The 13178-nt window shown below is 37.3% G+C and overlaps 1 protein-coding gene across 7 annotated transcripts in view; it reads right to left on the bottom strand.

Annotated features, from left to right (window-relative positions):
• MACROD2 (mono-ADP ribosylhydrolase 2) overlaps positions 1–13178 on the bottom strand; it is a 2107194-nt gene that overhangs the window by 1276535 nt on the left and 817481 nt on the right. The window lies entirely within an intron of this gene.

Raw genomic sequence — 13178 nt, 5'->3', positions numbered from 1 at the left:
ACCTACCCTCAAATCCTTAAAATCTCAGGGTCTGCTTCTGGGGAAACCAAACTGAAGACTACCAGTACAGGTGACTACAATTTAGTGTTATAATACATGGATGTAACAGCATGATGAATGGCAGAACCTCATTAAAGTACGTACTATTATCACCATGAATCATCAAGATTTCCTTTAAAACCACGTGTTAGTGTAAGTAGAGAAAAAGTGAAATTATGAGGAGAATAAGTTATGCTGAGCAGAGATGGTAAAACATTAGACACAACAAAATAAGAGATGTTTGGGACCAGTATTTCAGCCAAAAGCACTATTTAGTCAGATGACAGCACATTAGTTTCTTAAGGTGAAAAGCTACATGATAATCCTAAGAGACAGGCAGCAATTGAACAGGGTTCTATGCAGGAAACACAACTACCTTCTTGCAGGCCTCTGTGAGCTATTGCTACTTCTATGGTATTCATACACATCATTAGGATTTAGAAAGAGGATTTAGAAAGATTACAGCACAAGAATATGATCCCTCAAATTGTTATATACTTTTACAAACGCACATGGAAAAGTAGTAGTGTTGAATCATTTGACATTCCAAGATAGGTGCTTTGGGTAGAAGAAGAAAACATTTAAAAGATGCTTCCTCTGAGAAGCCTTCCTTGGCTCCCCCAACTCTCAGCAATCTCCCTGGCTTCTGAGAAGTAAGAGCATTCAGAAGCTGAAGGGTTCATTTGCCCCTCAGCCTGTGTATGCACTGCTGTGCCTTGTCTTGTAAACTAGACTGTAACTTCCCTTGAACAGTGTTCTTAGTGGCTTGCACAAAGTGACCTGTAATGCAGCATGTTCTTTTTAGGGGAAGCAGCACCTGGGATGGAGACTGGAGTACAGAAAATCAGGAAATTTATTAGGGAGTGATCTTGAGATTAACAACTACAGTGGAAGTGAGGGAAGCAGGACTGGGCAGAGAGAGAAGTTGGGCGGAGAGGCGGTCACCACCAGGCCTCCGCCAACCCTGTGGAGGTCTCTGAAACTGGGATACACTTTACAGTTGTCAGGAAGTGAGGTGAAGGGGCTGGCCTTTTTATATCTGCATTAACCAGTCATTAGATGTGGGTGTCCAATTCAATGGCAGATGACATATTTTGGCTGATTTGGGTGACGTTAATGTCCTTGTAAGCATTTAAGGAATCTTCAATCACATATCTTAGTTATGAAGTTGAAAAACTGGGGTTAGAATGTTATATCTAAAATTTACAAAAGTTCAGTAATGACAACATATACTAACTTGAATTGGCTAGCCCTATAAAGTTTTATCTTTGCTTTCTGAATAGATGGTTAAGGCCCTAGGGAGCAAACCTCTGTATTTCATTATTTGATCCACAGTATTTTAATATAATTGTTCAATTGTTATTACTGCTAATGATTATTTTTTTAGTGAAAGCAACACCAAGAAGAAATCTTAGGCTCAAGCCTATAATCCCAGCACTTTGGGAGGCCAAATCAGGCAGATCACTTGAGGCCAGGAGTTCAAGACCAGCCTGGCCAACATGGTGAAACCCCATCTCTACTAAAAATGCAAAAATTATCTGGGCGTGGTGGCACGTGCCTGTAGTCCCAGCTACTGGGGAGGCTGAGGTGGGAGGATCACTTGAACCCAGGAGGCGGAGGTTGCAGTGAGCTGAGATCACCACTGCACTCCAGCCTGGGTGACAGAGCAAGACTCTGTCTCAAAAAAAAGGAAAAAGAAAAAAAGAAAAAGAAATTTTAGCCCACTACAACACAGCTGTGACTTAGGGAATTTTTTTAATAAAAAGATACATGAAGCTTTCTATGAGCTCTTTCAGGGCTGTTATACATTATCTTCTATGATAATAAAAATTGTAACTAAATCTGCCTCTTTGGGTTTGACTGCCAAGAAGCTCCTTGATATGGGTTCTCATTTGTACATTTCTATGCCTAATTTTTCTGTATGTACATTTACCATCGTTTTCTTACATGTGCATTTATATGTAGTGAACAATGTGAAATATAAATAAATCAGTATTTCAAAATTGTAAAACTTGTCTGGTACCCTGAAAAGCTATAACTGAAGTACCACTTTCCTCTGTAAGGTCTTCCTTCAGAATCCCAATCACTCCATACACAGATTTTTTGCAACTCTGTGTTATATGGTCCATAGCACACTAGACAGAAGAGAACTCACTAAGGGAAGAACGAAGTGGATTCAGACATGAGAGTAAACATCAAGAGAGCAGGGCTCAAGACAAATCAAAACGGACCAGAGCTATTCCACCACGTAGTGAAATCCTGGATTTTTCAAGTCATGTCCTGAGGTCATCTGTTTAAATGCTATACAGAAATGCCTACAGAATATTTTAGAAAGATTTCCATTAAAAGTTACTTTTAAAAGTTGAACTCATAGAAGTAGGGAGTAGATTGGTGGTTACCAGAGGCTTGAGGTGAGGCAGGGTAGGGGGAGCTATTATTGGCCAATGGATGCAAAGTTGCAGCTAAGAAAAATAAGTTCTGGTGTTCTATTGAGCAGCAAAATGATTATAGTCAATAGTAACGTATTGTATATTTCAAAACAGCCAACAGAGAGGATGTTTAATGTTCTTACTACAAAAATACCATAAATATTTGAAGTGATAGATATGCTAGTTCTGTGATTTGATCATTCCATAATATATACATGTATCAAAATATCACTGTGTGCCCCTTAAATAAAATTACTATTTGTCAGTTAAAAATAAAATAAAACTAAAAAAGTTTCTTTGTAAAAGTTTCAGTATTTGAATCAATAAAGTTCAGCTATCTTTAAAAAAGTTTTTATAAAGATCCTAGATTTTGTGAAAACGGCCCATTGCTAGCATCTGAATAGATTTTGACTAATACCACTCTCATTCCGCTCTGTTGTCTCATACTTTTGTTTCATTACTATCTATCAATTCACTGGTAATTAAATTATGAATCATGGTACTTATAATTTCCTCTTCTTTCCCTGGGGATGAAATGGTCCATGTGAATATGGAATAAGGAAGAAAGGTCACCCCATTTTAAAAAGCAGAATGATGTGTTTTCACTTTTTTTTTTTTTTTTTTTTGGAGACGGAGTTTCACTCTTGTTGCCCAAGCTGGAGTGCAATGGAGTGATTTCTGCTCACTGCAACCTCCGCCTCCCAGGTTCAAGCGATTCTCCTGCCTCAGCCTCCCGAGTAGCTGGAATTACCGGCATGCGTCACCATGCCCGACTAAGTTTGTATTTTTTGTAGAGATGGCATTTTTCCATGTTGGTCAGGCTGCTCTCAAACCCCTGACCTCAGGTGATCCACCTGCCTCAGCCTCTCAAAGTGCTGGGATTACAGGTGTGAGCCACTGCGCCCGGTCGTGTTTTCAGTTTTAAGAGTACTTTAATGTCACATAGTTCTGATTATAAATCCTAATTTGACCACTTATTTTTGTTTTTGCTTTTTTGAAACAGGGTCTCTTAAGTTGCCCAAAGTGGACTCGAATTCCCGGTATCAATTGACCCTTTCACCTCAGCCTTTTGAGTTGCTGGGACTAAGGCACTCACCATCACTCCTGGTTTGACCACTTTTTTAAGTGTGGCATTGAAAGAGTGATTCAACCTCTCTGAACCTCAGTTTCTTCATCTGTAAAAAGGGGACAGTGATATCTACTTCACACAGTTAAGGCGAGGACTCACTTAGATCCTCTAATTGCTTAACACAGGGCCTGGCTTATAGCAACAAACTACAAACTGCATATGCCATTGACTTTATTATATTTGTTAACATATAAGCAATAAAGCTAAATGCAGAATATAATGATGTAATACATATTGACTGGTAATTATTTAAGATATTCTAAAGTTTTAAAATAAAAGATCTGGAGTAGATAAGAAGGATATTAAGAATACAGAGAATATAAAGATTAGTAAGTTATTTTAAAACCTATTATTTATTGGCTATTAAACATTCCATCTGTTAAAGAGAATTTGGTAAATACAATTTTATTTTTACCATACTGCTTAACAATATAAACCTATAACAAATAAGAAAACTGGGTTAAGTGTACAATACAATATGAAGTTCCCAGTTAAATTCCATTTTGAATAACAGAAAGTGGTAGAGCCATTATGACCTGCTGACTGAATGCCTGGTGTTGCCAGCCTGCTGTGAATGCTGGGCTGGAAGAGGACCTACACAGGATGACAGGGACTCCTTTGCAGCTTTTCAGTAGCAAGCGGAGGAAATGCAAATGTGATTGGCACGTGAATATATCATTACATGTCAATACAGTCACTGCAATTACCTTTTGCAGGTAAAAGGTGCCATGTGTCTAAGAAGAGAGAAGAAAATCTGAATTTTTACACACAGTGAAAGCGTGACTAGTATTGAGAATGGGAAACCAGATGACCACAATTCTGATTTACGAAGGGAAATAATTTGCTGTGGACGTGCTGTGAGCAGCAAATTGCTTTATGTACACTCTGAGCTTGGAATGAAGACATCTAATGATGACTTTTGGTGGAAGAAATGTGACCATTTTTTTCTCCCACCCCAAATCTGGCCCAATTTAATGCTGACTCACACATTTTTGGTTGATGCTACAATGAAGTTTGTTAAACCAACTAGCTTCGTTTTGCTTAATTTTACTCATCTGTGAGATTACAATAACTTCTTTAAAAAAGCAAAGAGGATTATACTGTGTATTGAGAGATTTTTATTCTAGCTCTTACTCCTCCCTAACTTGGCATTCTTGGATTTGACTTTTGGAGCTTCCCTCATTAAATGAGGTGTTTGATCATGAAAGTACTGTCCAACTCTATCAGTCAAGTACTGATTCCAGATGTCACAAGGAATCGAACCACTTTCCTCACCTGGGCCTACCAGCTCATCTCTACCTTAAGCTCAAGCTTCACAGTAAAGCTCTTCAAGTGGGAGAGCCAGAGGAGCACATCCCAAGTCGCTTTAACTGCATCTTGAGAAGCAATGAAATTTGATGGCTCCGATGTGATTCCAACAAGGCAAAGGAAAACTTGTATGCACTAAGATTACGCCCCCAAACTACCATAAATTCCACACATTGCCCCGCTGCCTGAGAGCCTCCTGCATTCATTTTGGATCTAGACTGGGTCTTAGTGAAGAGCTGTGGACAACTTGAGGATTCATTTTTCAGATAAGGCCACTGGATGGGAGGGGAAAGGGTTAGAAAATTACAACATAAGGGAACAGAGATGAATACAGACATGAGGTGAGGGGACAACAAAGGCAGGGAGTTGTCTAAACTCAGCTTGCCTTCCTGAGATAGCAGAAGGTGAAAGAGCCAAATGGCATTCAGCTGCTCCTGCCGGACAGGGCGCAATGACAGAGATGTAAAGAGTGTTTGTGTTGTCCTTCAGATAATGTTTTATAGTTTGCCTGCTGTTTACTGCCAAATCATACTACTTCCCTATTATGTCTCTCTCGCAACATGAAGCAGTGAAGAATCAGCTCAACCTCAATTTGAAAATGGCTCTGTCATTCACAAACTTTGGAAACTTGGACAAGTGACTCAGCATCTCTGGGACCAATCTGTGGGAAACACGTTGGCGAAAACACACAACTGGCAGGGCTTGAGGATAAAATGGGAATGCAGCGTGTCAGACCTCAAGCTCAGTCGATGCTCAATCCATTATTGAAAGTTTTACTTCTTCCTGCTGGTTTGTGGTTTTAGCATGACTTTCCCTAAAATAAAGAGGTTTGCGAATGGTTTGAATTAACACAAGATCTCATATTTAGTACCCATTTTTCTCATCATTGCTAAAATTGAAGGCCACCTGATAAGTTGAAACTGCTGCTGGCATGGGAGGATGTCAGTGTGAAAACTCACACATTCCTTACACTAGCTGTCAGACACTTCTACAATTTCAAACAAGTTTTTCTTAGCCTTTTATGTTTAAACAGCATATTACTAAATTTCATGCCTGGGTCCACTAGTTACCTAATCATTAGTTGTTTTCTTTTTTGTCCTCTGGCGCCACTCTAGCCCATATTTGTGTTATCTAATATGCTGCTTCTTACTTGTGTGGTCTATATGAATCGGGCTGCTTTCAAACTCATTTCAGTTTCCAAGCAAACATTAGAAAAATAAATCCACAGCTGTTAAGGACTGCCACCAAAATATATGAAGCCATAAAACAGCAGCAGAAGTACATGGTTCTGATAGCTTTCCAGCCTCTAACACATACACATATCATAGGGCATGTCCTACTCTCAGCCATCTTGGTGGGATCTAATGTCCACAAGAACCAGCCCTTAGTAGAGCTGCATTTTTCTCAGGTGGATGCTTTAAAAATAACCATGATGCAGGAAGAATGATTCTTAACACACAATAATCATTGAAAACAACCGGTGGTGGGAATGTAAAATGATACCCGTGCTTTTGAAAAGATGCTAAACATATGCATACTATGACCTGGCAGTCCCAAACCTAGGCAAGCAAGAATGCTTCCATTTGTACACTAAAGATATGTGCAAGAATATTTATAGAATCTCTATTCATAATATCCCCAAACTGGAAACTAATCAAATGCCCATCAGTAGGAAAATGGATAAATTGTGGTATAGTCACACAATAGAATATTACATAGCAATAAAAAAGAACAAAGCATGGCTACATACAAAACATGAATGAATCTATGAATCTCACAACCATTATCTTGACTAAAAGAAGTGAGGTGTAAACATATACAGAGTATATGGCTCTATTTATTTAAATTTGGAAAATAGGCAAAACTTATCTATTAGCCCAAGATACACTTCATTGTGGGAGGATAGTGACTGGAGAAAGTGTTCTGTTTCTCAACTGGGTACTGGCTACAAAAACGTTCAGTTGGTAAAATTTCATTAAGCAGTATAACTGATATTTGCACATTCCAATATGTATATTATGCTCAACAGAAAGCTTTTAAAATAGTGAAATATTATGAAAATATATTGTCATCTTCAAAAAGATCTTGGAAAAAGCAAGGAACAATATCCAGATGATAGGGAGGGATCTAATGGGTTCATCATGTCATTAGATCACAGACTTGAATGACAAATCTGACCCGTACATTTGAGGACCACTGCACCAATGTCTCTGCCATATGTGGCTAGAAAGGGCATTATTGTGATTATGACTATGATTATGATATAATTATTGTCATTATCTCTATTGTGTATCAGGCACTGTATTGAGGTTCCTTCCATCAACATTATCTCATTCATCCTCACCAACAGCCTTGGAAGAGAACAATATAACTTTCATTTTGCAAGGGTGGAAACTGAAGCTTCAACATATTAAACTACTCATGTCAAGTTGTTAGGAGACCCAAGATATGGATGATCACTTTCACTGGTGACCTGAGGTTCCCTTGAGCCCAGACTTTGGACTACGAAACCCCAAACCCACTCTTTGGCTCCAGAAAATCCCTCCCCATGCTGTGTGAGAGGGTGATGGTTTGCTCCTACTATGTTCATTTTTCCTGTATGGGTTCAGGTTTGTTCAGTCTGTGTTCTTCAGTCTCTGAAATCCTGACTGATGAGCAGTCATGGCAATATCTGGTTCTTCTCTTTCCCACGCACATTTGGTTCAGTTCTACTGAGCCCAGCATCAAAGCAGCCAGACTGGCTGGACTCCAGGGACTTGTTGTGACTAGATTTGCCTGCTGGAATTATCAATGTGATCACAGAAGTAACCCAATCTTCTGTTTGCTCTTTGAATTGTCAAAGGTTGATATGAGGACAGATCTTTTTTTTCACAGTTCCCAGAGAGGCTCAAAATTTGCTCTTTTCTTTATGGATCCATATAAAATTTTTTATGATCAACATAGGCAAAAATTGCCAGAGGGTTTTTTCTAGTGGCAAGGAAGAATATGGTTTCTATGTACTTACATGAATGGTCTCTAGAGACAGGCAGACCTAGGTTCATATTCCCAGCTAAACCACTGATGTAGTTTGGATGTTTGTCCCCTCCAAATCGCATGTTGAAATGTGACCCCCAGTGTTGATGGTGTGACCTGGTGGGAGGTGCTAGAGACATGGGGGTGAATCCCTCATGAATAGCTTGATGTCCTCCCCTTGGTAATGAGTGAGTTCTTGCTGTGTTAGTTCACGTGGGAATTGGTTGTTATAAAAGAATATGGTACTGCCTCTCTTTCTCTTGCTTCCTCTCTCCTCATGTCAGATACCTGCTCTCCTTCCCCATCTGCCATGATTGTAAGCTTCTACAAGCCCTCACCAGAAACAGATGCCACCACTATGCTTCTTATACAGTCTACAGAACCATGAGCCAAAATCAACCTATTTTTAAAATAAATTACCCAGCCTCAGGTATTCCTTTATAGCAAGACAAATGGACTAATACAGCCACTTGCTAAGCCCATTGCATTATCTAATAAATGTGTAAAATACCTTCATTCAAGAATTGTTATAAAGAAAAATGAGATAATGTGGAAAGCACTTAGTTCAATCTCTGCCATTGGTTATGTTCTTTTCATAAGTGGTAAATATATACACACAAACACAAAGATAAACAATTTATTTAGCACGCTTTATCATAAAACCATGCATGATATACACTCAGGCACACACATATACTCTTACAGAATCAAATATTTGTGATTTCTTAGCCTTCTAGTAGCTACAGCAACAAATCTTGCTTTTGAGACAGTTTGGTAATTGTGGTAGTTTTCTAAAACAGCTGAGAATTACAGAAAAGAAAAACTGTGAAAGCCAATATGATAAATAATAAATAAAGCAGCAAAATTGGTTTTAAAGGAATCTGAGTGTCTAAATTCTATGAATTCAAAAAGTATGAAAACTGTGTAGTATTATATATTTCTAGGCCACTTATTCTAATGACAACTTTTATCATATGTGTAGCCTGATTTACATACTATCTTACTCATTTATAGAACATTTTGACACTTTGAGGTTAATAAACTCAAGTATTAACAGTCTATAAGTCTAGATGTAATAATAGCCTTTTAATCCATTGTCTTCCCTTCTCTTTAAAGACCACAAGAGTTGAGCAGTCTTCTTTTATATTTTATGTGACCTCTCAGATAACTGAGAAGGAGACATTCAGATAGAAATTATCCACAGCCAAAGCTCTGCTGGGGAAGCTAACTCACGTCAGAATTCAAGAAGACTCTGTTCCCTTACTCACTGGTGTTTAATGATTTTACTTCTTCATTACAGTTCTCTTACCCCAATATAGAGAAAATAATTAGACCTTGAATATGGCAATTAAAAAGCAGATATCCTGAGCTCTGACACTTCTAGCAGACTGTTAGGGAGTATTGTCACCTGTTGGCAAATTTCTAAAAGGTTATAAAGTACTGTTGAGAAAAAAATCATTTATTGACAAGTATGACCTAAGAGTTTTAATGTTCTAAGTTTATGTTCCTAAAAAGCATATACATATAAGAGCTGACACTCTTTAATGCTGCCGTTTTTCTTTTAAACCTTGCAGTAATACTCTACTTCCAAGGTCTTTAAAGGCTATTCCTCTATGATAATATCAATTTATAACAAACAGAACTGTAACTTTGGTATAAAAACACCAGTAATCAAGTAAATGTATATTATAAAGATAAGACATACAATCTATAAAACTATTATATATTAGACCCAATGAGATTTGTTTGAAAAAGAATCTAAATACGCTTTCCTATCAGGTGGTAGTTCTCACTGACGCATATTTTTAAAAAAGACATTAAGATGTTTGACACCGAAAAGTAAGTATAGCTACATTACATAAGGACACTTCAATCTGTGTGCACATTACCATGGGTGAGAATAATTTTCTGTTCTTTAAGCCATTCAGTTTGTGGTACTTTATTATGGCAGCCCTAGCAAATTAATACAGGCACCATACTTAATGTCAGACTTACTGTACAATGAAGTCAACTATATATTAGATATGAGTTAAGCCCTTTGGTGAGTCACTCTATCACTTGAGGCATATTGTGATGAAAGAGGCAAACGTGACATATAGACACATCCCATTTTCTATATCCATTTATATATGTATACATAATAGAATATTATTTGGCCATAATAAAGAAAATCCTCCCATTTGTGATAACATGACAACATGAATGAAACTGCAGGACATTATGCTAAGTGAAACAAATTAGACAGAGAAAGACAAACATATGATTTCATTTATATGTGAAGTCTAAAAACTCAAACTCAAGTAAGCAGAGAGTGAAAAGGTGGTTACCAGGGGCTGGGAAATAGGGGAAATGAGATGTTGGTCAAAGGGTTCAAAAAGAAAAAGAAACTGCTTGATAGTAAATGTTTGTTGCTTCATACCACTAGATTTTGGGAGAATTTATTGCATAGAAATATCTAGCTAATACATCTATCAGATATTCAGTTTTCATTTTCTTTTAAGGGAAACCTGATTTATTATTCAGTTGGCAACTTTAGTGGCAAAAATATACTGCTCAGTCTTTTGTGCAGCTAGAATTGGCCCTGCAGCATGGGTGAGGCAGTGAACTCATATAGAAATTTGCAGGGGATTTCTAGCACCATTTTTCTGTCCTGATAAATGTGATTTCTTTCATCCTACCTTGAATGTGGGTGTGATGGCTGAAGCTGAAACAACCACTTCACCACTAGATGGAAAAGTCAAGAGAATCATACTGACCTCGACCCTGATGTCTTGGAGTTGCTAAAGTAATACCAGAAATTGCCTACCTTTGGACTTGTTATATGAAGAAAGAGAAAAAATTGTTTAAGCCACTTTTTAGTCAGTTTTTCTTTTACCAGAAAATGGAATACATTCTTTCCTGGAATAACTACTTTTCTCTTTTCTGTCACTGGGGGCGATCTGGCATAGCTTCTCTTTTTATTCTTGAAAAATAGCATTGACTCACTGTCATTAAAATATTGTTAATTTATTTTTTAAAATCCTTAGCAACACCTTTTGCATACTGCTATGGTTTGGCTCTGTGTCCCCACCGAAATCTCATCTTCTAGTTCCCATAATTCCCATGTGTTGTGGGAGGGACTCAGTGGAAGATGACTGAATCACGGGGGCAGGCCTTTCCCATGCTGTTCTCATGATAGTGAGTGAGTCTCATGAGATCTGACGATTTTAAAAACGGGAGTTTCCCTGCACAAGCTCTCTCTTTGCCTGCTGTCATCCACATAACATGTGACTTGGTCCTTCTTGCCTTCCACCATGATTGTGAGGCTTCCCTGGCCCCGTGAAACTGTATGTCCAATTAAACCTCTTTCTTATGTAAATTGCCCAGTCTCGGGTATGTCTTTATCAGCTGTGTGAAAATGAGCTAATACACATACACTATCTTCATCTATATTATTAGAATTGGTTAAAAAGTTATTAGAAGGAGAAAAATGAAAGAGAAAAAAGAATAGAAGAAAGTGAAAAGAAAGAGGCCAACATAAAATGATATAAATAAGGGAAAAAATGGTAGAGGGAGAAAAGTACATTTTTAGGCCTGTGAAAGGAAATTAGTGTGAAAATTTTTAAGGGTCTAAGCATTAAAGTGTAAAAACATTTATTGTCTCTTTCTAGGATGGAGGATGCTTTTTAAAATGTCATGCACCATGAGATTTTTATAAGCATAAATTTCTTTTCCTGCTTTTTGAACTTTGACATTACGCAGTGAAAGCCTCAATTTGAGATGCTTTTGATAACTGTCTCTCCTGAAAAGGTGTGAGGTGATAATGAATTGGACCTTTGAAAACACAGAGTGAGTTTGCACGTTCTAATTATTTGATGGGTTACACACAAAAAAGAAAAAAGAATTACTTATCCTATACATACACATACACATACATATACATATATACATATATACACATACATATACACACCATATGTATATGTGTGTGTGTGTAGGAGAAGTATAATGTGTGTGTGTATAGGATAAGTATAAACATAGATGTTTAAATATATGTGTGTGTGTGTGTGTGTGTATTCTTGGATAAATAAATATTACAAAGAAATAGTAAATTAACCAGTGGCACAAAAATGATGTATTTTAGGGTATGGTATATTGTGACATTCATACAAAATGTGTCACGCACATATTAACAAAAAGAGAAAAAAATACAAATTAAAATTTTAAACCTCTTTACAAGCTATTTGTGAAAATAAAATTCTTTGGGTGTTTTTGTTCTTCTATTAAAAATATATTACCTACTTTATAGTTACAATTATAATATGGTGTTTGAAGTTTTCTATCATTTTAAATGAGCATTTTCATTCATCAAATCTGTGTTATGGTTCTCCATAGAAGCAAAGCCAATAGAAATTGGCTACCGTAATTATGGAGGTTAAAAAACTCCATCTGCCATTTACAAACTAGAGACCCAGGAAGCTAGTGGTGTAGTTCTGAGAACTGGAGGATTGATGATGTAAGTCTAGTACCAGTCAAGAGCAGGAGAAGACTGATGTTCCACCTCAAGCCATCAGGCAAAAAGAGTGAATTCTCCCTTCCTCTACATTTTTGTTCTACTCAGGCCCTCAATCAGATAATGCCCTCCCATATTGGAGAGGGCAATCAGCTTTATGCAGTCTGCTGACTCCAATGCTAATCTCATCCAGAAACACCATCATAAAGCCACCAAGAGTTAACATTTAACCAAATATCTGGGCACCCTATGATCTAGTCAAGTTGACACAGAAAATTAACCATCATAACATCTTTGGTAAATATGAAAATATAATGTAGCATATGTGACACATATTTGTATGGCACTGGAGCCAACCTGCTTGATTCAAATCCCAGATCTACCACAGGTTTTACAACTTCCAATAAAGATTTAGCTCCCGTGGGCTTCAAGTTCTTCATCTGTAAATTGAGAAAATAATAGTACCTGCCTCATAGGATATTGTGAGAATTAGGCAAGTAAATACATGCCAAGTATTTAGAAAAGGCCTAGAATCTAGTCAGCTCTGGTCAGCACACAATGCATTTAACTATTATTTTGTGATACGACATCATAATAAAATATTCTAGAAGTGAATATCACCTATATTGGTTCAGAAAGCAAATGAAAAAATTAGACTAAAAATGTAGAGATTAGTCACTCAAAAAGTGTAAATCTACAAGAGCTATTTGAACCTCAGTATAAACACATAGAACGAACACAGTTTTTATACTTATATTTTAAGACATAG

Source organism: Pongo abelii, chromosome 21 (assembly GCF_028885655.2).
Source record: "Pongo abelii isolate AG06213 chromosome 21, NHGRI_mPonAbe1-v2.0_pri, whole genome shotgun sequence".
Classification (NCBI taxonomy): Eukaryota; Metazoa; Chordata; class Mammalia; order Primates; family Hominidae; genus Pongo; species Pongo abelii.
This window is presented reverse-complemented; position numbering and strand designations above follow the sequence as displayed.